The sequence below is a fragment of the Triticum aestivum genome, chromosome 5B (genome assembly GCF_018294505.1).
Source record: "Triticum aestivum cultivar Chinese Spring chromosome 5B, IWGSC CS RefSeq v2.1, whole genome shotgun sequence".
In the NCBI taxonomy this organism is placed as follows: domain Eukaryota; kingdom Viridiplantae; phylum Streptophyta; class Magnoliopsida; order Poales; family Poaceae; genus Triticum; species Triticum aestivum.
The window spans coordinates 673,752,440-673,778,848 of NC_057807.1; positions in this window are offsets into that span (position 1 = coordinate 673,752,440).

Here is a 26,409-nt window from a genome sequence, read left to right on the forward strand (position 1 = left end):
AGGGGAAAGTGAAGAGGGGCAGAGGGGGCTTACCTACTTGATGTTGCTGCCTGGTATGGCTCTGACCACCCTGCCCTTAAATCTTCTTTTTTGAAGCAGCTCCTTCTTCTACTATGGGGGTCCCATGGCGGCTGTGTAGGAGGAGGAAGAAGGGCTGGGGGCAATTCTGTTGGATCTCCTTCTGGCGTGCAGAAGAAGAAGAAGGCAGCATGGGAGGGGCGATGTAACGCCCCGGATCTGATGCGCTAGATGTCTGTCAGTTATTCGCCGTCATTGCCATGTCAATTTCTTGCGTGTTGCATTTTATCATGTCATCATGTGAATCTCATTTTGCATACGTGTTCGTCTCATGGATCCGAGCTTTTTCCCCGTTGTCCGTTTTGCAATCCGACACTCCTATGTCCTCTGGCGCCCCCTTTTACCTCGTTTCGTGAGTGGCCAAAAAAATGTTCTCGGAATGGGTCGAAACTTGGCATACGGTCTTATTATAGTGTAGACAGAGCGCCTGTCAAGTTTCATCGCATTCGGAGCTCGTTTGATAGCCCAACCGTTAAATATATAGCGGCACCGTAGCCGGTCTTTTCGTCGGACGTTTTTGTTCTCAGGAAACCGTGTTGGGCTGCTTTCTCCCCACTCCTCGCAGCCCAACTCTCCTACACAGCCCACCTAACCCACTACCTACCCCCTCCACTCCGAACCATCCGATGGCGATCGAACGGCTCCAAAACAGGGCAAAACCCCCAACCCTAACCCCCCTTTTCTTATTTAAACACCTTCCCTTGCCAATTTTGGTCTTCTTCCACCTTCCTCCTCATTTTCCGCGCAGCCCCAGCCTTCACCCGCCACTTGTCGCCGCCAGATCCACTCCGCCGCCGCCACTTGGCCTCCCCCCGCGCCGCCACCTCGCCGTCGCCACGTGGCGCCACCCCAGTGGGCAACGCCGCCGCCCCGTCCAACCAGAGGGCGCCACGACGAGGCCCGCTTCCCCTCACTTCGCCGCGGCCTTGGAGGCCCATTGTGGGCCCGCCCGGGCCCGAGACGCCGCCGCCGCAGCCCACAGGCGCCTGCGAGCGCCCGAGCCAGGGCTCGTCCCGCGCGCCCAAGCTCCTCCCCAACGCCGCCGATGGCCGTCGTCCGCCGCCCGCGCCTCCCCGTGGCTCCCCGCGCCGGTCCTCGCCGCCGCCGCCTCAGCCTCGCCGGACATCGCGCCAGCTCGCCGGCTCCGCCGCCCGCCCATGCGCACGCCTCTCTGGCCTCCTCCCCGACCGGATCCGGCCAGATCCCGGTCTCCCCGTCCGTCCTCCGTCGTCCTCTCCCACTCCGGCGTCAACCCCGACGAACTCCGTCGATCCTCGGGAACCTTGTCACCCAGAACCCGATCCTGTCAAACCTAGAGGTTGACCCCGAAAATCCGCCAAGTCTTTTTCTGTTAAGTTTTTAAGTCATGTTCATCATGCCATAACTCTGTGCCCGTAGCTCCGTTTCATGCATATGATATATCAAAATGTTCATCATGATGCGCTCTTCATTTTGTTCCATTGTGCCATCTTTGTTTGAGGTCATCTTGATGCCCAAATCTCTGTTGCAAGAGTGCTCTATAATGTTATCGGCTGTCTGTTAACAGAACATGCTCATTTGCCATTTTTGCATCTTTATGTGTGATTTTATTTTGAGCATGAAGTCTACATGAGTTTTGAGCTACATCATGCCATATTTACAGTGGTGCAATCCATGTATTCTTGTGTGTCTTGTAGTGAGTGCAATGAGCTCGTGAAGTAGGGTACTTGCTGTTGCTGTTTTGCTAGGCTGAATCTGCCTTTTGTCTTCACGTTGGGATGCTGTAGCATATTGTTTTGATGCTTGCTAGATGCCTAGTTGCTGGTTTGGACAGCTTGTCCTTTAAACTTGTATAGAGTGTATGTGTTGAACCGTTGCCCCGTTTTGAGTGTGCTTTATATGAAACTTGCTTGATTTTGCATGTACTTTCATATTATCATGTTGCATCCATGTTTTGAGAGTGTTTGCTTGATGTTTGAATGCCTTTAGCATCAATGCCTTGCTTAACTTGTTTTGCTCATATCTTCTAGGCCGTAGCTCCGAATTAAATGAACTTTATATGTAACTTGACTAGAATCTCGTGTTGATCATGTTGGTGCATCTTAACTTGCTGTTTAACAACTTGAACAAAAGGTTTATTTAGTTCTGGACCAATTTCGAAATTTGCATATGAGGACTTATCGGAATTGTTATATGTTGTTTCCGGCCTCATTTAACCTAGCTTTGATGTGTTGTTCTTGTATGCATCATCTCTTGCCATGAGTAGCCTCATCTAGCTTTGTCATGCATCATGAGTGTTTGTGCATCATGTCATGTATATGTGTGGTGTGTTTACCATGTTGTGTGCTTCTTCTCGATAGTTCCCGTTTCGTTGCGATCGTGAGGATTCGTTCGTCTATGCTTGGTTCGTCTTCGTGGCTTCATCTTCTTCATGGACTTGTTCTTCTTCCTAGCGGGATTTAAGGCAAGATGACCGTCACCTTGGATCACACTACTATCATTGCTATGCTAGTTGCTTCGTTCTATCGCTTTGCTGCACTACCTATCATTTGCTCTTCAAGCCTCCCAAATTGCCATGTCAGCCTCTAACCTTTTCACCCTTCCTAGAAAACCGTTGTTTGGCTATGTTACCGCTTTGCTCAGCCCTCTTATAGCGTTGTTAGTTGCAGGTGAAGTTGAAGATTGCTCCATGGTGAACAGGATTATGTTGGGATATCACAGTATCTCTTATTTAATTAATGCATCTATATACTTGGTAAAGGGTGGAAGGCTCGGCCTTATGCCTGGTGTTTTGTTCCACTCTTGCCGCCCTAGTTTCCGTCATATCGGTATTATGTTCCCGGATTTTGCGTCCCTAACACGGTTGGGTGATTTATGGGACCCCCTTGACAGTTCGCCTTGAATAAAACTCCTCCAGCAAGGCCCAACATTGGTTTTACAATTTGCCTACCACCTATACCTTTCCCTTGGGAGTAATTAACCCGAGGGTCATCTTAGTTTAGCCCCCCCCAGGCCAATTCTTGTCTAAGTGTTGGTCCAAACTAGAGCACCGTGCGGGACCATCCCTTGGCAACTTGGGTTACGTCGGTACCTGTACGCTTAGCTTATCCAGTGTGTCCTGAGAACGAGATACGTGCGACTCCTATCGGGATTGTCGACACATCGGGCGGTCTTGCTGGTCTTGTTTTACCATTGTCGAAATGTCTTGTAAACCGGGATTCCGAGACTGATCGGGTCTTCCTGGGAGAAGGAATATCCTTCGTTGATCGCGAGAGCTTATCATGGGCTAAGTTGGGACACCCCTGCAGGGTATAAACTTTCGAGAGCCATGCCCGCAGTTATGTGGCAGATGGGAATTTGTTAATGTCCGGTTGTAGATAACTTGACACCTGATTCGAATTAAAACGCATCAACCGCGTGTGTAGCCGTGATGGTCTCTTTTCGGCGGAGTCCGGGAAGTGAACACGGTTTTGAGTTATGTTTGACGTAAGTAGGAGTTTAGGATCACCTCTTGATCATTGCTAGCTTCACAACCGTTCCGTTTGCTTCTCTTCTCGCTCTTATTTGCGTATGTTAGCCACCATATCATGCTTAGTCGCTGCTGCAACCTCACCACTTTACCCCTTCCTTTCCCATTAAGCTTTGCTAGTCTTGAAACCCATGGTAATGGGATTGCTGAGTCCTCGTGGCTCACAGATTACTACAACAATAGTTCCAGGTACAGGTTATGTGATGATCATGACGCGAGAGCGATGTTTGCTTGTTTTGGAGTTCTTCTTCTTCTTCTGCTTCTTCGATCAGGGGATAGGTTCCAGGTCGGCAGCCTGGGCTAGCAGGGTGGATGTTGTTTTAGTTTCTATTTATGTTTCATCCATAGTCGAATGTTGATCTTGTATATGAGGTATTGTTGTATTCTTGTGACATTGTATGTCTTGGTTGTATCCCCACTATTATGTAATGTTGATGTAATGATATCCACCTTGCAAAAGCGTCTTCAAGATGCGCTTCTATCCTTGGTGGGACCTTCGAGTTCCTTTAGGATAGGGTCGCATCTTGGGCGTGACAAGCTGGTATCAGAGCCTCGACCGACCTTAGGAGCCCCCCTTGATTGATCGTGTAGTTTGGCCGTTGTCGAGTCTAGAAAAAAACTTTTTTTCGGAGTCTAGTTATATCGGAGAGTAGGATTTCTTTTACTCCTCAACCCCTTCGTCACTCTAGTGAGGAATCTTGACCTAGGTGTTTTGGATTACTCCTCTTCCCTTTTCAAATTTTCTTTAGGATCACGTAGTTGGTTTTCCGGTCGTTGGTTCTCATCTCTTTTCATCCGGTGCATTTTCTCATCAAGTCGATTCGACCTCTTTGTTCTACGAGATCAATCCTAGGTTCTTTCTCAATGTCGTCCTCAGTTGTTTTCTTTTCCCACCCGCCCACCCTTTTTATTCTCGGAGCCAGAGTCCGTAATTGAGTATCCATCCTACTCATGCGAAGCATTTGCATTCTTTCAACCGGTGTTTTCTCTTCCAGATATTCGTCGGTTCTCCCTTCCAAGTTGTCTTTGTTTTCCCACCCTCCCACCCTCTTCTTCCCAGAGTTTGAGTCTCTTTTGACTGAGGGAGTCCCGGATTAGGGGGTGTCCGGATAGCCGAACTATCACCTTTGGCCGGACTCCTGGACTATGAAGATACAAGATTGAAGACTTCGTCCCGTGTCCGGATGGGACTTTCCTTGGCGTGGAAGGCAAGCTTGGCAATACGGATATGTAGATCTCCTACCATTGTAACCCACTCTGTGTAACCCTAACCCTCTTCGGTGCCTATATAAACCAGAGGGTTTTAGTCCGTAGGACGAACAACAATCATACCATAGGCTAGCTTCTAGGGTTTAGCCTCTCTGATCTCGTGGTAGATCTACTCTTGTACTACCCGTATCATCAATATCAATCAAGCAGGAGTAGGGTTTTACCTCCATCGAGAGGGCCCGAACCTGGGTAAAAACATCGTGTCCCTTTTCTCCTGTTACCATCCGCCTAGATGCAAAGTTCGGGACCCCCTACCCGAGATCCGCCGGTTTTGACACCGACATTGGTGCTTTCATTGAGAGTTCCTCTGTGCCGTCGCCATCAAGAAGGATGCCTCATCCCGTCTTTAAAGACGGCACTGTTGCTAAAGGAGCTTTGGCTATCGGCCAAACTCTCCGGCTAGGCGGTTTCCTTATGACCGCCTGTCCGGCCATCGCGCCGACGATGACTTCTCGGGTCATCGAAAGCAATCTTCACGTTAGCTCAGAACTCGCCGAGCAGCTAGATCCGATGGAGCTCTCTTCCTTAAACGAGCTCTTGGATTGCATCGCCGCCCTGGGAGTCGCTACAGACTACGATTAGATTGGGTCTAAACCCGATCTGAGAGAGATCAACTCTCCCCAGATCACCCACCACGTTGCCGTGGTTGAGGAGCAATGCGGCGACCCTTCCTCTATTTTAAGGACTAGTTATGTCCGAATTCCCGATCCCTCCATGCCAGATTCCCGCGGAGGGGAGGACGTAACTCAAGCCCTGAACCTAAAGTCAGGCAGTGGGCTAGATGCATTGGACAACATCCAAGAACCCAAGCTTCCAAGTTCGGAAACTTCTTGGCCCCTGAGTCTTAGATTGGACGGGGTTCCGGATTTAATTCCACCCGCCCACCCAAACATAAGCGATCTATCACAAATCCGGCAAGAGCCCGCAGAAACAGTACACCATTACTGGGCCAGATTCCTCCTGGTTATGAATAGGATAAAGGACTGCCGTCAGGAGGACGCGATTTCATTCTTCCGCAATAATTGCACGGACAAGGGAATCCTCAACGCCGTAAGTTGTCGTGAAATTACACGCTTTGCTGACTTGGCGTCCATAGTACGAAAGTACTGTGAGATGGAAAGCGCCTGGAAAACCGAAATCAATTTTTGGGACAATCTGGCCCTGAATACAACCCCAGTCCGAAATAAAAGGGTGCATCATCGCCAGGCACCTGAGTTAAACACCAAAAAGCAAAACCCTCTATAGGGCATGGAACCGTACTAGAGGGATGGCTCAATGGACCATACAAAATTCATAGTATAGAGGGCGCCACTCCAACTCATAGCCTTAGAGCATGTTGGATACTACGGCAGGTGGCCAAAAGTGGCGAAAAGCTTCTAGCTCCAGAGCATCAGCCCAAGGATACCAGTACAGTATTAACAGTCTTCGAGACTTTCGCATCAAATAATATGCGGAAACGAACACTCCGCAGCCTTGCCGAAGTCTACCAAGTAGCAACAATAAACCCATGGAGTGACATGACTATTACCTTTAATGCTAGTGAAGAACCTAAATTCCGAACAGCCCGAGCACCAGCCGCATTGGTCCTCAGTCCAATAGTGGACGGCTTTCGCCTCACCAAGGTACTCATGGACGGTGGCAGCGGATTGAACCTCATTTACGAGGAAACCCTCCGAAAAATGGAAATAGACTGGAGCCGTATTGAGCGAAGCAGCACAACCTTTAGAGGAATAATCCCCAGTCGGGAAGCATGCTATACAGGAAAAATCACACTGGATGTGGTATTCGGCACGCCGGATAATTACAGGTCCGAGGAGGTCACGTTTCAAGTGGCCCTGTTCAGGAGCGGATATGACGCTCTATTAGGGCGAGAGGCATTCACAATTTTTCAAGCTATACCCCATTATGGGTACATGAAGCTCAAAATGCCCGAGCCCAACAGAATCATCACTCTTGCTAGTGACCCGGACATAGCACTCCGCGCCGAAAATAAGACAGCCGCACTGGCCCTTGAGGCACTATCCGAAGCCCTAGCGGCCGAAGAACTCACTGCACTGCGCTCCATGGTGAATAGGGACGATGTGATACTTGATAAGAGATCCAAGTCCACCTCCTTTAAACCAGCGGACGAAATAGTCAAATTCCAAGTCCATCCAACGGACCCTACAAAAATGGCCTCCATCGGGGCACAATCACGGTATCCGCATTTTCGGCGTACCAGCCGGAAAGATCTTGGGCATCATTGTATCCGGTAGAGGAATTGAAGCAAAACCAACCAAGATCCAAGCTCTGTCACAATTGGATATCCCAAAGGACCTCAAACAAATACAAAAATTGACGGCATGCGTGGCGGCTCTAAGCCGCTTTATCTCCCGTTTAGGAGAAAAGGCATTACCTCTTTATCGCCTCCTCCGACGCGCCGAACACTTCGAGTGGATGGATGCTGCCACGGCCGGACTCGAAGAAATAAAAGCCATATTGGCAACAAACCCGGTCCTGGCCACGCCCAACATGGGTGAACCAATGCTATTATATATCGCGGCAACTCATCAAGTTGTGAGCGCAGTGCTTGTTGTCGAACGAGAAACAGACGAACACAAGTTCCCCCTTCAAAAATCAGTTTACTACGTGTCCACTGTCCTAACTCCATGCAAGTCACGGTATCTGCATTATCAAAAGATAGCGTACGCGGTGCTCATGGCATCCCGGAAGCTGCGACACTACTTTCAAGAGTGTTCGATAACAGTAGCCTCTGAAGTACCTCTTAACGACATTATAAACAACCGCGACACGACGGGCCGGATTGCCAAATGGGCCATTGAGATCCTCCCGTTCGACATAACCTATAAGCCACGGCGAGCTATTAAGTCGCAAGTTTTGGCCGACTTCGTCGCCAAATGGACTGAAGCCGAACTCCCTAAAGAGTACGGCGCATATTCCAACTGGATAATGCACTTCGACGGCTCCAAAATGTTGGCCGGTCTGGGGGCTGGCATCGTTTTGACATCCCCAACCAGATATACGGTCCAATATGTACTCCAGATAATGTATACGGACTCCAACAACGCAGCCGAATATGAGGCCCTTCTACACGGCCTCCGGATGGCAGTCTCCATGGGCATTCAACGCCTAGAGGTGCGCGGGGATTCGAACCTTGCAATATCCCAAATAAATGGAGACTTCGATGCCAAGGATCCGAAAATGGCAGCTTATCGCAACGCTGTCCTAAAAATGTCAGCTCGGTTTGAAGGGCTCGAATTTCACCATATAGCCCGGGATAACAACCAGGCAGCAGACGTATTGGCGCGCATTGGCGCAAAGCGCGATGCCGTCCCTCCCAACATCTTCCTAGAGAGGCTGTTCAAGCCATCCGTACTATGGGAGGGGGAATCCAGAAATAACAATCCGGACCCAACCGCACTGCCCGACACCGAACATTCTGACACAATTGGTGGTTCTGCCAACGAAGTAACATCTTCAGCCCACGTAATAATGGCAGTCATTGCCCCGTGGACAGAACCATTCCTAGCCTACCTAACCAGGCAGGAACTCCCCGAGGACCAAAACGAGGCCCGTTGCATAGTGTGGCGATCTAAATCCTATAAGGTCCATTAGGGAGATCTTTACAAGAAAAGCACAACCGGAGTCCTTCAAAGGTGTATCTCCGAAGAGGAAGGGCGGAATCTTCTGGCTGAAATTCATGTCGGACTCGGCGGGCACCACGCCGCAGCCCGGGCCCTTGTAGGCAAGGCCTTTCGTACATGATTTTATTGGCCAACGGCCCGGGCAGATGCTCAGGACTTAGTCCAACAATGCGTCGGTTGCTAGCTCTTTGCTAATCAAAGCCACATGCCACCCACCGCCCTCAAAACTATACCCATAACATGGCCCTTCGTGGTCTGGGGGCTTGACATGGTTGGACCCCTTAAAGGAGGAACCCACAAGCAAAAATACCTACTAGTCATGGTGGATAAATTCACCAAATGGATAGAGGCCAAACCTGTTAAGACGGCCGAATCCGGACCCGTGATAGACTTCATATCAGGGGTCGTACACCGTTATGGCGTCCCCCATAGCATCATCACTGATAACGGCATGAACTTTACGGTCGACAAGGTCAAACTCTGGTGCAAAAACATGGGCATCAAGCTCGACTATGCTTCAGTCTATCACCCTCAAACTAACGGTCAAGTTGAGCGAGCAAATGGTCTAATCATGAGCGGCATCAAACCCAGATTAGTGCGGTCCCTCAAGGAATCTAACACGCACTGGGTAGAGAAGCTCGACTTCGTACTCTGGGGGCTGCGGACCAGTCCAAATCGCACCACTGGATTTACACCATTCTTTATGGTATACGGCGCAGAGGCAGTTCTGCCCTGTGACATAATTCATGACTCACCTCGCGTGCGCATGTACGAATAAAGAGAAGCCGAGCTCGATCGGCAGGACAGTTTGGACGCATTGGAGGAGGAGCGTGACGTGGCAAAATCCCGTTCCGCATTCTATCAACAGCAAGCTCGAAGATATCAAAGCAGAGAAGTACTGGCCAAAACTTACAACGTTGGCGAGTTAGTTCTACGCCTGCCGGACAAGAAAAAGGACAAACTCAAGCCCAAATGGGAAGGTCCCTTTATCATCGACCAAGTCCTGACCGGTGGAGCGTACCGTCTGCGAGATGCATCGGATAACCGACTCGAGCCGAACCCATGGAACACAGCCCGTCTCCGAAGATTCTATGCCTAGCGCCGGATTCTAAGTTCATCTGCTTCCTCCGTCTATATTTTACATATTAGGTGTCTTCTGTTTCTCTCCTTCTCCCTCCTTTTCTATTACAGCCTTTGAAAGCTTGTTCGTGCACTGTTCGCACACACTTGAAGCGCTATCCGCGCTCATTATACCTGGGGGCTTCTTTAACAGAAGCTTATTTATACGGGCTCCATGTGTCACACTTCCGCATGTACCTTTTATTCACCATTATATGCATCGATATGACTTAAGTTTTGGATAAGCTGGGTTGCCTGGCTCCTGTGCTTACCCCTACATTCCCGATTGTTCGGCTAGGTGGTAAAGGGAGCACCTCTGCGATTGTTACTGCCGGGTCAGCCGGATGTGTACCTCAGACTGGGTGAAGCCGAAAGCTAGCATTCTTAAGGGAATATTCGGTCGGTGAACAAAAAGACGATTTAATACCTACTTATCTGCCCCCAGATGTTTTTCTGCTTTTTTCGCAGTCCGGACATGCACTTTAGGGCATGCCTCCCAGGGAAAGGAACCCCTAACGGAACTATTCTCCCTGGAAGATGTTTCTTACTAACCATGTAATATAACTTAACTAGTTGGGCACTTGTCTGATAAAGCACTAATGACCCCTACGCCTGGTCTCCACGCATGCCCCGGTTCTTATATAACTGTGAGGGTATTCGGACACACTCCGGACTATTGGGCCCGAGGTTGAAGCGAAAAGGTCCGCTATGACAAACGATCTACAATCCAACTAGAAGGCATTTTACATGTCATCTTTAATTACATAGTCAATCCGACTGATTGTATTCCTCTTCAATGCCATCTAATAGGCTGTGTAGTTTACAGTCCTGCTGGGAATACTTTGCGGCCAACTCTACTTGGTTGTACACTAAGCTCACAGGGATCTCCTTCCCATCAGGCCCCGCAGATCCGACCTCGGCCATGTGGTTTGGGTCAGCCTTCGTGTACTGTGTCTTCACCATGGCCCAGGCTTCCCTGGCGCCTTGACGGCAGGCCGATATCTTCCATAATCAGAAGCGCCGCCACGCTCCCTGAAGCCTCTCTGTAAGCTCTCCAAGGCCTTCGGGCGGGGAGAGAGATGGCCACAAGGCCTGGGCGACGCCTTTCATCACCTGTCGAACTCGTTCGTGCAGTTGTAAGAGCTCGGGAAGAAGGTCACCCATAGAACCGGGCATTTCCTCTGCAGGACGGCCTGTGAGCATACCTACAGATATAACTCTGTTAGTCAACTTCCTCGCTGAACTCTTTTTTCAAAAGTTCGTTCAAGCACTTACTAAAAATGCCGCGTCGAAGCCGCCGATTCTCCTTAACGGAGTCAGACAGCTGGGCACGAACATCCTTTAGTTCCTCAGCCAGCTGGGTGTTGGCATCTTGGAGATTATTTTTCTCTTGCCTCACCCTTGTAAGCACATTCTCGCCGGCCTTTTACCGGCGCATGAGATGTTGCTTGTCCAGATCTATCCCGGCGCCATCTGCAATATTATTGTCAGACTTCTACACACGCCGCACTTCACAACTTACTTATCTTTTGAAGCATATATTACCAAAAGGGGGTCTCTTTGGCTTCCCCCGCTGCGGCTAGTGCGGCCTCAAGTTGGGCCTTGCACTCCTCCAGCTCCTGGGACAGTTGGGTATTCTTTTCTGCAAGATCCTGCACAATAAATGATCCTTAAATCAGTTTTTATAACTATTTCAAGTCTCGGGGCTACTAGCATATAACTGTCAAATTTTCTCACCCGTATGTCTTTTACATACTGCTCCGTGGCTCTGGCTAGACCATTTTGAGCGGCACGGAGGTGCACATCTCCTGAATTAAAGGCATCCAATGCCTCTGGGGAGAAACATGCACCGCAAAGAACTGTCCGGCGACGCCTGTGATTTATGGCACTATCCACCTCGGAATTGGTGGTAGATAACCTGTCAGCATCCTCTGTCAGAGGAGCATCCGACGCACGCCTCGTGTTCGCCTCCGCTTCTGGACCTGGCTTTGGAACCTGGCGAGTGGAGGATTGATTGGCAACCTCTCCGGATACAGTACGGCGAGCGCTCTTCTTCCTGAAAAAGCAGGAGCGTTAGTACGTCTCCCAGGAATAAAGCTTGGGAGTAAGGTGGCACGCCATACCGTTGCGCCGAAGCTTCGATTCGGACCGCACTTCTTTTTAGCCTGCTGGGCCGTGCTGCCCCTTGTTGGCTAGACACCGCGGGCTCGGCCTTCCGCCTCAAGGGCGCCCCCTGCGAAATGCCATCGGTATACGGTGATCAAAAATAAGCACGGATGGGTCATTTTCAAAGTATTGGGACTTTGGTCTCAATTACCTGTGAGGCTGGAAGTATTCCGGGGTAATCTGCCGTAATGGCGACCAAGGCATTATCGATGCTCAGTTGGTGAAATACCCCATCAATCAGCTCCACCGATATGTCCGGATCCTCTTGGGAGGTCGGATCGAGGAACCGTTCCGGATCCTCGGGTTGTGGAGGCGGGTTGTTTATGTCCTTTATGGCCTGGCGCAGTTCCTGCGCCGAAATCACAAAATGAGATACTTGACTATGGGAATATGGATCGGATAGGCAAAAATAAATGTCCGCTTACCCAGCTTGGAGGGTTGTGCATGGAAAATCCGTTCTGTGGATTCACACGGAGAAATTCCTCCTCTTCTCCCTTGTACAATGCGGACAAGATCTTCACCAGATCAGCGACCGATCCCGGCCCCTTACGGCCGCAGCGGGTGGCATCATCCTCCCCGTTGAAATCCCACATGGGGTGGCCTCTATACTAGAGCGGCTGCACCCCCCGCATAATGCATGTGGCCATGACCCCAATCATGGTCAGTCCGGAATGAGCTAACAACATTATCCGGCTCATCAGGTAAAGGACGTCCTTGTCGTTTTCCTTCTGAGAGCTCCGTGGACGCCAGCTTAGGCGTTTCTTCAAAGGAGTGTTATTAAACTCAGGAGGCCGACCCGAACAGGGTCCGACAGGGGGACATCTTCTATATAAAACCATGCCGAAGGCCAGTCTTCGGATGCCTTCTTCGGGGTTCCGGATAGATATCCGGTCCCGGCGATGCGCCATAGTTCGGCTCCGCCCACTTGATATATTGACCCCTCTTGAGAACGGGGCACAAGGCAAAACAACTTCTTCCACAGCGCAAAATGATCCTCGATGCCCAAAAACAGCTCGCAAAGGGCCACGAAGCCCGCAATATGTAAAATGGAGGTAGGCGTAAGGTTGTGTAACTGGAGGCCGTAGAACTCCAGGAGCCCCCGGAGAAAGGATGAATTGGAAATCCGAGCCCTCTTATCAAATAAGAGACAAGGCATACCCGCTCTCCTTTGGAGGGGCTGAGGATGCTCTCCGCTTGCTTTCCGCCCTTATAGGTGGCGAGTCCGGCTCGAACCGGAACCATGAAGGCTGGGGGAAGAAATCCCATGGTTTGGAGCGCCACTAGCTCACTGTGCGGTACGGAGCATCTCTCCCAATCTCCAGGCTGAGGGCTGGGAGGGCGAGAGGAGGCGTCGCGTCGACTGTCCATGATGGAATGGATTTCCGTCAGATGCGCTCTGATGAATGCTCGCGAAGGGAGGATGGTGTGATTCGGATCTAGATCCTCGTCTATTTTATAGGTAGCTCATTTGCGCAGCTAGGGGGATAAATGTAAAAATACCTTGGCTTTTCGCATTCGTTTAACACGTGGAAGATGGCCATTATTGGGCGTGGAAGCCGAGGAGCGCAATATTTACAAGGAGCCGGACACTATTTGACAGGTACACAGGATTTGGAGAAGAACCCGCCTTGCAATGCCGAAGACAATCTACACGCCATACTCATCGCCATTGAAGCCTGGTTCGGGGGCTACTGAGGGAGTCCCGGATTAGGGGGTGTCTGGATAGCCGAACTATCACCTTTGGCTGGACTCCTGGACTATGAAGATACAAGATTGAAGACTTCGTCCCGTGTCCGGAAGGGACTTTCCTTGGCGTGGAAGGCAAGCTTGGCGATACGGATATGTAGATCTCCTACCATTGTAACCGACTCTGTGTAACCCTAACCCTCTTCGTTGCCTATATAAACCGGAGGGTTTTAGTCCGTAGGACGAACAACAATCATACCATAGGCTAGCTTCTAGGGTTTAGCCTCTCTGATCTCGTGGTAGATCTACTCTTGTACTACCCGTATCATCAATATCAATCAAGCAGGAGTAGGGTTTTACCTCCATTGAGAGGGCCCGGACCTGGGTAAAAACATCGTGTCCCTTGTCTCCTGTTACCATCCGCCTAGACGCACAGTTCGGGACCACCTACCCGAGATCCGCCGGTTTTGACACCGACATGGACCATCAATTTCATTCGTGTGGAGCATCTTTAGTCTTTCAACAATTGTTTCAACCGGTGAATTCTCGTTTTGTTCGACATTCTTCATCTCTTTTTCTTCTTCGGTGGACTCAATTCAAGTTTTTTTTCCCGGTGTTGATCACATTCTTTTCCTTGGATCAAGTGTTCTCCTTGCTTGTTTGCCTCTCGCCATTCAATCATTCCGGAGTTCGGAAGACATCTAGGAGATTCGTCTGTGTTCCAATTAATTCGAGGTTGTCACCTCATTCAAATATTTCAATTGTTCCAGTGCATCATCTATCTGTTCAACATCCTTTTCCAATGGTGTTTCTTTTAGTGGGCCCTAACCCACAGGTCTTTTCCCAGGATCTTACCTGACTCTTCTAATTATTTCGAGGTTATTCTCAAATTCTTTTCAATAGTGACGTAAGAATGGATTCCATCAGTCATATGCCTTCTCCAAGATCTCTTTCAAATTCTTTTTATTGTTGGCTCAACCTTTTCGGTATTCACCCTCCCGGAGCATCTTAACAACTTTTGGTGGTGTTTCTCGTCGTCATTTGAAGACCGAAGAAGAGTTTTTGCTTTAAATATTGTCCGTTCTTTCGAAGTTTCGTGGTTCTAGCGTCATGCTATCGTCTCGAATTATTTCATTTATCAGATATCCTTTTCTTACTGAAAGATCGTGGATGTCTCCTAGAGGGGGGGGGGGGTGAATAGGCGTTTTAAAATTATTACGATAGAGGCTTGAACAAATGCGGAATAAACCTAGCGGTTAATTTGTCAAGCACAAAACCTACAACAACTAGGCTCACGTATGTGCACCAACAACTTATGCTAAGCAAGATAAGCAACTATGTGATAGAAAGATATATGACAAAGAACAATATGGCTATCACAAAGTAAAGTGCATAAGTAAAGGGCTCGGGTAAGAGATAACTGAGGCACACAGAGACGACGATGTATCCCGAAGTTCACACCCTTGCGGATGCTAATCTCCGTTTGGAGCTGTCTGGAGGCACAATGGTCCCCAAGACGCCACTAGGGCCACCGTAATATCCTCACGCCCTCGCACAATGCAAGATGTCGTGATTCCACTAAGGGACACTTGAGGGCGGTTACCGAACCCGTACAAATGGCGACCCTTGGGGGCGGTCACCGAACCCGTACACTTTGGCAACCCTTGGGGGCGGTCACCGGTACCCGTCAAATTGCTCGGGGCGATCTCCACAACCTAATTGGAGACCCCGACGCTTGCCCGGAGCTTTAAACCACAATGATTGAGCTCCGAACACCACCAACCTTCTAGGGCGCCCAAGCACCCAAGAAGAACAAGCTCAAGGGCACCAAGCACCCAAGAGTAATAAGCTTCTCAACTTGTAACTTCCATGTATCGCGTGGAGAACTCAAACCAATGCACCAAATGCAATGGCAAGGGCACACGGAGTGCCCAAGTCCTTATCTCCCAAATCCCACCAAAGCAACTAATGCTAGGGAGGAAAGTGAGAGGAAGAACGAAAGAAGAACACGAAGAACTCCAAGATCTAGATCCAAGGGGTTCCCCTCACTAAGAGGAGAAAGTGATTGGTGGAAACGTGGATCTAGATCTCCTCTATCTTTTCCCTCAAGAACTAGCAAGAATAATTGGAGGGATTGAGATATAGCAAGCTCTAAGAAGGTCAACAATGGGGGAAGAACACGAGCTCAAAGGATAAGGTTCAATGGGGAAGAAGACCCCCTTTTATAGGTGGGGAAAAATCCCACCGTTATGCTCACAGCCCGCAAAGAGCGGTACTACCGCTCCAAGGAGCGGTACTACTGCTAGGGCGGTAGTACCCCTTTGAAAAACAACAGCGAGGAGGCAAAAGGCCAGTAGAACCTCTCGTCCTCACGGTACTACCGCTCGACCTCATGGTGGTACTACCGCAAATGGTAGCGGTACTACTGCTTGCGAGCGGTACTAAAAAAATACTTATGTGCCTACTTCCGCTGAGCAAAACATGAGATTTTGGTCCGGAGCGGTACTACCGCTTAGGAGCCACGGTAGTACTGCTCTGGAGCGTTAGTAAAAAATTACATCCGCTCTAGTCGCGGTAGTACCGCTGCAGCCTTTACCAAAACAGCCACAACTTTTGCAAACGGACTCCGAATTCAACGAAACCAAGTTTGTTGGAAAGATAACGACATGGGCTAACACAATCTTGATAGAAATATCAATACTAAGCAAATTAGGAAAATCCCATAAGAAAATGGTGAGAACCCTTCATCAGATAAGACCGGTAAAACCTCCAACACCGAAAACATCATAGAAGACGCATGTGATCTCCGTTTTCGATGAACTCAAGCTTGTCATCAAGATGACCATAAGCTCTAAGACTCACAAAGATAACCAAACAAGAACCAAGAAACATGATGCAAGGATGCAATGGTTTGAGCTCTCTACTAATGATACGATCAAGCTACCAACTTGAGAGCCCCCCTTGATAGTACGGCAAATGATCCTATAACTCGGTCTCCCGACTGCCACCACGAGACCGATAAAATAGAAAACCTATCAAGGGCAAACCTTTGCCTTGCAAATGGTCCACTTGAGCTAGATGAAGACGATCTTGACTCCCTCAAGTTGGACCACCTTTCTTGATTGCGTTGGCTCGATGAAGACTAGATGATTGCTCCCCCATAGTCCACTATGGGTGAGCCACTCTTAGGCACATCTTCACAAGTCCATTGTAACCACAATGGATGGCAAGATTCAAGCACTTGATCTCTTCGTGATGCTCCACTTGAACTTGCACACGGCAATCTTGATGACGATCACCACTTGATGTCATCCTTTCCATGGGTTGTATGATATCTGCCTCTTGACGCAAGCCCATGGACACGTACCATACCATGGGATCACTTGATCCCTCTCGGTACATCTTCTACTCTTTGTGAGTTGATAAACTTGATTCACTCTTGACTTAGTCTTGATCAACCTTGAATCTTTCCAACTCTCTTCATTTGGATGATGTCTTGAAGGTAGACATGAATGATCACACAATCTTCTTCTTCAAGACATGCTTGCAATAAGATCAACACTCACATGACCGATCTTTGGATAATTCCTTAATAGCACTGTGGTCATCACAAACTCTCCTTGAGACCAGCAAATGGACTCCAAGAAAAGCCTATGGACAAACCCTTCAAATATAACTCAAGGCAACCATTAGTCCATAGAGATTGTCATCAATTGTCAAAACCAAACATGGGGGCACCGCATGTTCTTTCAATCTCCCCCATTTTGGTAATTGATGACAATCACTTTCAAGAGAGTTTATACAAGGAATTATGCATCACCATGCAATGCAACAACCAATGATGCATGAGAATGAGATGCAAATGCTTAGGAACCAAAACCAAAGCAAGGAGAAAACTCAGAAGACTTCTCCACAAAACTCTCTGAAACTCCTCCCCCATTGGCATTGATTGCCAAAATGGGTGAAAAGCTTAGAAGGCCAAAATAAAAGGTGTTCCTCCATAAATTGTGTATTTCTCAACAAGAGAGTGGAATGCAATACACATATCCAACTGCCAATACTTGGAGGAAGACAAACTATATTGAGGCCCAAAGATTGCAACAAAAAGATATGCCACAAAGACATAACAAAGAGAGACACAAGCAATCAGAAGATACCAATTGAAGCAAGCAATCAACGGATATCATTTGAACCAACTAGCCAATGATCCTACATGCCACAAGAATAAAGATATTATGATAAGCGCAAAGGAGTGTTCTAAAGAAACTAGAGAAGCTCCACATGATTTGTGAGCACATAAGAATTTTTGTGTTTGAATACAAAGTGCATAAAATAGGATCATAGCTCCCCCAAAATCAATAGAAACTCACATCCAGTGCAAGTGAGCATATAGGAAACAAAGCCTAGCGCTTGCAACAAGCACATGGTTGAGCAACATGTAAAAGAGGCAATTTAAGAATAGGCTCAACCAAAATGATGTGTGTGAGTCATGGCGAAGCACTTGAGAAGACTAAAATTAGGATGAGCATTAAGCATCAACATAGTCTTGAAAGAATGAGGCACACGGTGCAAGGCCTATCATTCCCACACACAACTAGCAAATGGGTTCACAAGCTTACTAATAAGCATATAAAGAACTTATGCTTGTGACAACCCGTGGTGAAGATAGAAGATGAAAGCCTCATCAAGACGAGGGATGCCAATTAAGATGGCAAAAGCCTCATAAAGATAAGCATGAGGAAAATAATCTTCACCACACAAGAGTGCATCAAGATGCAATGATAGAGGACACGCACTCAAGGCAATTGCTTTCACGGAGCCACCAAAGAAATAACATAAGAAAGACAAGGTGGATGTGAAAGAAAGGATATCAACTAGAGATGTAATTTCTCTCAAGTGTATAAGGTTCTATGTAGACGAAATCATGATGATATATATATCTACAAAGAAGGATGTACACCCGAAATAGTTACAACACGAAGGAACAAGATATCCACAAGGAAGTCATAAATATACCAATAAGATATTTGCTTGAAAGCATAGCACTTGGCTAGATATTGTCTTATTGTATATAAATGAAGTCCAAACACACATCCATCAAGGGCATCACAACTAGCAACAGAGATCATCATTGGGATGCTTTGAGAAAGGAAACAAGTATCACAAGATATGAAATGAATATCATGCCAAGATACAACCTACACAAGGTTCAATGCAAGAGGGGAAAGCATGAATAGATACTTGTTACCGAGATATCATTGGAAGGATGTAGTAGATACCAATTGAAGGTAGATAGTAGTTCATTGATCATCCTAGCTTGACTCCAATATGCACATGGTGACAACACCTTCCTTGTGAGTGAGCCGATCATCCAATGCATCTCCAAATGTTCCTAGAAGAACAACACAAACTAAACGGTACCCAAACTCATCGGGACCAAATAGTTAGAAACACCAATACATAGGACAAACTCCACATAAATATGTGCATATAGATACGAAAATGAATTTCATGCACATCTCATCCAAATTGAGACTAGGTGGAGTTTCCCCTATATATTGAGTTAAAGAAAGAAAGCATACCAAATGAAATACATGAAGTAAACATGCATGCTCAAGACTTTCAAAACCCGAAACCAAAAGACAAAGAAATGCCAAGTGAAAAGGATACCAAATGGAGAAATCATCACTTGGAAGATATCATTAAAGATACATCAAGGAATGAGATATCCATTGATACACACTAAACTAAAGATGTCAAACTCCCAAAGAGAGGATGGTTCCAAACAAACCAAGCTCTCAACAAAGTTTCATGATGGCACAAAGTACCAAAAATAAATGGCTTACCTTCCACCAAAACACACTTGATAAGGATCACAAGAAGAGTGTTCTGAAGAAAACAGAATAGCTCTCCCACGAGTTGTGCATTATATAGGATTTGTATTTGAATACAAAGTGCACAAGGTGGGATCACCACTTTCACTATATCTAGAAAACACTAGACAAGAACAAGAAATAAACAAGATCCACAAGTGGTATGGAAGACAACGGAGTTGACACAATCCTTGGCAAGAGAAAAGGCAAGTAAAACAAAAGCTAATGTAAAGATGATCAATAAATTCTACCACACATAAATGACTACCAATTGTCAAAAGAGAAGAAGTAGATGGAAAGAATTCCCGGTGGTAGATAGCAAGGATATCCAACATCATCTTCACACCACACACAAGCAAATTGCAACTTGTAGAGCTAACATGTCACCTAGGAACAAGATAATCTACAATATCAACACTAGGTTACAACATCTCAAATGTACACATTTTCTAGGCTAGTAATATACATAGCATATTACTCCCCCAGAATGTGATACCAATGAAAAAAACTTAACAAGAGGCAATAAGAGGATCCAACACGAGATAATCAATGGATTTTTTAGAATTTGAATTTCTCATGAGAGATATACCACCTAGCGACTAGATAATCTTGAAATATCAATACTAGATGGTATTACCCATGTGCACACATTTATAGGATTGTGAGGTGCACAAAGCACACCACTCCCCCATAATGGATATTCCATTAATCTCTTACAAGAGCCAACTAAGAAATAAACAAGATGCACTAAGGCTCAACGAACGACACACAAGTACATAATGTGCAAACCAACATACACAAAGGCAATTTGGAGACACATCATATACAACACATGCAAGGAACAAAACCAAAACATGCAAAGGGGCAAGTAACTTTCAATGTAAACACTTTAAGTACAAGTTACCGCAAGGAGGCACATTGGATATAAGATAGAAACTTGACAACCCAATTGACTTGGCTTGAGACAACAAGAAACATGAAGTCCCCTTAATTCTTAATAATGTAGCCAAGTCTCCAATGACCTCCAAAAACACCTATTGATCAAGTTTGAGCTTGTTGGTCCCCAACCAAGTTGGGTCGTAAGAGGTTAGTCACAATAAGCTTGGCTACCCAAATGGTTCTTTTCTTGACACCACTTTGAGTACCAACAAACTTGGCAAACACATTGCCAACCTTATCCTTCCTAAGAGAATAGATATCATCAATAATAATTGGGTTGGATAAGTTACCACTAGTGCATGAAGAAGCGACGTGACCTTTCTCACGACATAAGTAGCAACGTCTACTCTTCACTTTCTTCTCACTTGATTTTTCCACAAGAGAAGCATTAGCTTGAGTCTTCTTTGGAAGTGGCCTTTCTTCAACTTGAGGTTGAGCATGAGATTGAACTTGTGCCCTCTTCCCTTGTTGCTTGACACTAATGGCCTTCTTCTTCAATGGGCAAGATCTAACATGATGCCCTTCTACTTTGCACTTGAAGCAAACAATCTTGGCCGAATTCTTGACTTGTTCTTGGCCCTTCTTTTTGTTCATCTTGGACTTCTTCTTCTTATTGGAGTTGAATCCAAGTCCACCTTTGTTATTGGGGGATTTTTGCACACTCAAGATATTGTTGAGTGTGGATTTTACTTCATGACACTTTTCCAAGTCTTTCTTCAAAGAAGTGACTTGGGCCTTGAGCTCTTTGATTTCCTCTACATGGTTAGTCTCAACACAAGTACTAGAGGAAGTATAAGCTTCATCGTTAGAGCAACAAGGAAAGGAAAGCAATTCATCACAAGATGTACCAACATTGTGAGTAGATGAATTACAAGGACTAGCACATGGCAATATACTATTTTGACTAGAAGTAGTGCTAGTATCCACATGAGGCTCACTAGATGTTACCTTAGCAATCATGGCCTCATGAGCTATCCTTAGCACACTATGGGATACTAGAAGATCATCATGAGAGCTTGAAAGCTTTTCATGACTTTCTTCCAATTTCCCATAATTGCATGATAGCACCTCAAGTTGAGCCCGTAGCTCAACATTCTCCTTCAAAATGGATGCTTCACAAGTAATAGAATTAGTAGCACAAGCATCATCATTAACAACAAGAGGAGAAGGCAACTTGGCAAGCTCTTTTAAATAAGAAGCTTCAAGTTGAGCATGAGACTCGGTGAGTTTGATGAGCTCACCCTTGATGACCCTTGAGCCATTTTCGAGGTGCTCAAAATCCTCAAGGAGTCTAGCATGAGCAACTTCAAGCTTAGAATTTTTAGTTTCAAAAACATTGGCCACCTCAAGAGCTCTATCATTAGATTCCTTCACTCTAGATATGTAACATCCCAATTTTCAATTTGGATGTTTATAAATAGATCATTCATATGCATCCATGATTTATGCATTTTGCCCCATTTGTTTTATTTGATTTGATTTTTGATCCAAGGAACTTTGAGCAACTCAAGGACCAAAAGAGAGAGTTGGAAGTTTCCCTAAAAATCAATTTTGAATTTTTTCGAAGTTGGGAGTTTGGATCAAATTTGGTTTCACCAAAAAAAACATTTCCATTATTTCAAAAAAAGAAGATAAAAGGACTTCTTCAAAAACAGAAAAGAAATATTGGAAATTGAATTTGGAATCAAAATATATTTGTTGGGTTTGCAATTTATTTTATTAGTTTAGCAAAAAAGTTTATTTCTGAAAACTTGCATTTTAGGCCGGATAAATGTTCACAAGGTCATATATAAGGCCATATAATTATGTGAAATTTTATGGGATTTATAGGCTAAGTTTTATTTGTATTTATCGGTGTTTCATTGCTTCTGTAAAAAAAAACGTTTAAAAAAAACTGCAGCCCACTAGGCCCAGCCTCTCCACGACCCAACTCGGTCATCTTCCCCCTCCATGCACGTACACTTACAGAACTTAGAAACGCCATGGCCGCTCAACCTTCTGCTTCTTACTCCATCAATTCTAGTCACCGTTTCATCTTGTAATAAACACGAAAGTTACTGCCCATCCTTCCACGAGTCCATTCAGACCATTTATCTGGCGCATAATTGCCATAATCTTCCATTAGAAACCGATGTACTGAACGTTAGTATGCGACGCCCGATCTCCCTCTCCCGTCCTTCCCTGACCCCTATAAAACCCTCTGCGCATTCCCCTCTCAACCCTCGTGCGAAGCCCTCTCCTTCTGGAGATTTCCCCCCTCTCTAACCTCTCCAATTGCTCGCCGGAGTTCGCGAATTCCGGTGACCTTTCACCGTGTGTACAGGAAGCAATCTACCACCACAACTTGGTTAAGTGGTTCACGTCATCGTCCTCTCCACCGCCCCGCACGCGTCCTTCGCCGAAACACACCGGAGCCGCCTTCTTCCTCGTCGCCGGTGACAAGTCCCTTGAACACCCATGCCAAATTTTTTTCTGTTTTTCCAGTATTATTTTCAATCTCAGATTCTATACCAATTCTTGTTTATTGTATATCTTTTAGTATACAGATCCAATTTAGTTGATTCTTTTTCCTACTAGTTCATAGAAATCCCCTCTATCCAGAGAACCAAACGAAAAATATTTTTTTAAATTCAGAATTTGAATTCAAACAGATCTGAATTCAAACTTCGTTAGGCCGTAACTCGAGCTTCGTAACTCCGTTTTAGGTGATTCTTTTTGCGAACCAAAGCTCGTAACGTGTACTTTCTGTTAAACCCAAACACACATATTTTTTCTACTATAAAAATGATGTTCTGTACAGAAACTTTATTTGGATGTTTTGGAGTTTTTCGAAGTCTTTCATTTGTTTTCTTTTTGGATCTTTGCTTGTATGCTAATGTATGTTATTGCTTGCTTACACTAGATCATCCGGAGTGTGAAGCTTACTACTACGAATCTTTACAGTTCAACGAACGTCAGCAAGGCAAGTTCACACTTTGATCATAATTTTTTTCAATACCCAGTTTTTTTTACTATGCATTAGTCTCACCCTCAAAGACTGCATGAGTAGGATTGGGAACATGTGGATATGCTATGTAGTTCATGTGGTAGGAACCTATGACCTTTGATCACCCCAGGAATTTTCGTTATGTCATATATTGCTTAGCCATGCTCGTAGACGGGGATTGGTATAAGTGATCCATGCAAGTTGTGAGAGATAATAATTTTGGGACAACATAAGGTGGCAACTTTAATACACATCTGGGTGGATTGTTTGGGGCACCTGGAGTAACCAGTGCTTACCCAAGGGGAATCCCGGAGTATCCGTGTGATTACCCTAGGTCCGCCACCCAGGCTCAAAGGGATCATAAGATATTTTATGCCTAGAAACTTCCGTGTGCAGCCACAAGCCATTATAGGCTCTGGCATACTTGAATAAGTTGTGTGACCTCTTTCCGTGGTAGACTAGCTGATGTAGGGGAAAGTAGGTGTACCGGTCTACCCAGGGTTAAGGGCAAACGCTTCTAAAAGGCTATGTCTCGATCTTCCAATCATTGAGGTGGTCGAGTCTTGTGGGGAAAAGTGCGCAAACCTCTGCAGAGTGTACAAACTAATCATGATTAGCCGTGTCCCCGGTTACAGACATCTTGAGTATCTAGAAGTGAATTATTGGTTGATCTCATCACCCTATTTAATGAAATTATTGGGTTACTAATAACTTAGGAATTTTGGGATTAAGTTGGAGGAACCTTCTCAATAATGGCATTTTAATTTAGTAGTAAATAAAAATTTATTCCTTTGTTGTAGGGTAAAATTGGCTTTATGCAAAAATTAAACTTAGAGCCTCCACCAGCTAAATTTGCATATAGAGATAGTCTTTTTTTATCATTATTATTCTATGGTGTGAAATTGCCAGCATATTCCATGTGATGACCTACACGGCTGCAACGTCCCATGTTGCAGACTTTTCCGACGAGGATTAAAGGTGCGATAGGTCGTTGTTCTGCACTCAGTTTGCCGTGGAGTTGGATGGACTCATTTACCTTCGATGCTTTCGCAGTTATTTTATTTTAGATGGCCTTTGGCCATATTATTGTAATAAATATTCTTTTGAGGATCTCGATGTGATAAAATGTGTGATTGAACTCTGTTATAATTCCTCGAGTACTGTGTGTGTCAGCATATCGGTCCATGGATGACACATAAGCATAGAGACTTAGATCCATTTGGGTCGGGTCGCTACAAGATAATTCTAGAGCAAAAGTCTCCTCAAGAGATTCCTTGGTGGTTTGTTCAAGTTCAAGAGCTTGAGATAGGTCCGCAATCTCATTAGCGTAATCACGCCCATGAGCGTCCATTTTCTCAATGGTGACCTCATGCTCCTCTAGATGAGATTCCAACTCCTCAATGTATTTCTTGCCATCAATGGCAATGGACATTATTTCCATGAAGTTGGAACGGGCAATTTTATTTTTATGAAGAGCTTTAAAAATCATTTCCCCCTTAGGTTTTAAGGAGGCAACATTATCATTCTCTTCATCATTATCCTCATCATCATTAGCATCAACATCATCATCAAGAGACATATTGGGGTACAAAGTAGGAGATACCTTTAATGCCTTGGTCATAAGGCAAAAAGCAATAGATGATGATGTAGGATCCCTTGAAGCACCATTCAAGACCACATCTTGTTCCATGGAGTGTTGGGTTTCCTCTACATTGTTAGCACAACAACTCGAGGAAATACATGCATTTTTATCATGGCAACAAGACATAAAAAGCATATCATCATGAGATTTAGTCAATAAATTTGTACATGATATGCAAGGACTATCAACACAAGCATGTGAAACATTTGGAGTGCTCGAAGTGCTAGAGTCCAAAGATGAAGCATTGCAATAATATAGTGATGAAGGATCATCCACAATAAGCATACTATCATCATTGCAATGACCAACACTACTCACCATATCATTACCTTGTGGCAAACCACATGTAGGTGAAGTAGAAGAAGTTGAGAAGACAATACGACCGGAGGTGGAGGGAGAACAATCATCCCCACAAATCTTGGACACACCATATTTATCTTGAAGCTTTGTCCATAACTCATGAGCATCTCGGAACGACATCAGTTGAAATATAACTACATTGCTCAAAGCATCGAAAAGCACATTAGAAGCTTGAGCATTGAGATAAGATATTTTCTCATCCTCTAAAGATAATCTTTGGGGATCCTTTGGAGGAGAAAAACCCATATCTACAATTCGCTCTAAATTTGGGTCCATGACCCTAAAGAGGTTAATCATGTGAATTACCCAAACATCAAAATTTGTGCCATCGAAACTAAGAGTGTCAGAGAATCCTAATCCCCTAGTCGACATCTTTACTCTCTAGGCGGTTAAGCCCAACAAAGAGATATGAGGCTCTGATACCAATTGAAAGATCGTGGATGTCGCCTAGAGGGGGGGGGGGGTGAATATGCGTTTTAAAATAATTACGGTAGAGGCTTGAACAAATGCGGAATAAACCTAGCGGTTAATTTCTTAAACACAAAACCTACAACAACTAGGCTCACCTATGTGCACCAACAACTTATGCTAAGCAAGATAAGCAACTATGTGATAGCAAGATATATGACCAAGAACAATATGGCTATCACAAAGTAAAGTGCATAAGTAAAGGGCTCGGGTAAGAGATAACCGAGGCACGCGGAGACGACGATGTATCCCGAAGCTCACACCCTTGCGGATGCTAATCTCCGTTTGGAGCGGTGTGGAGGCACAGTGATCCCCAAGAAGCCACTAGGGCCACCGTAATCTCCTCACGCCCTCGCACAATGCAAGATGTCGTGATTCTACTAAGGGACACTTGAGGGTGGTCACCGAACCCGTACAAATGGTGACCCTTGGGGGCGGTCATCGAACCCGTACACTTTGGCAACCCTTGGGGGCGGTCACCGGTACCCGTCAAATTGCTCGGGGCGATCTCCACAACCTAATTGGAGACTCCGACGCTTGCCCGGAGCTTTACACCACAATAATTGAGCTTCGAACACCAGCAACCGTCTAGGGCACCCAAGCACCCAAGAGGAACAAGCTCAAGGGCACCAAGCACCCAAGAGTAATAAGCTTCTCAACTTGTAACTTCC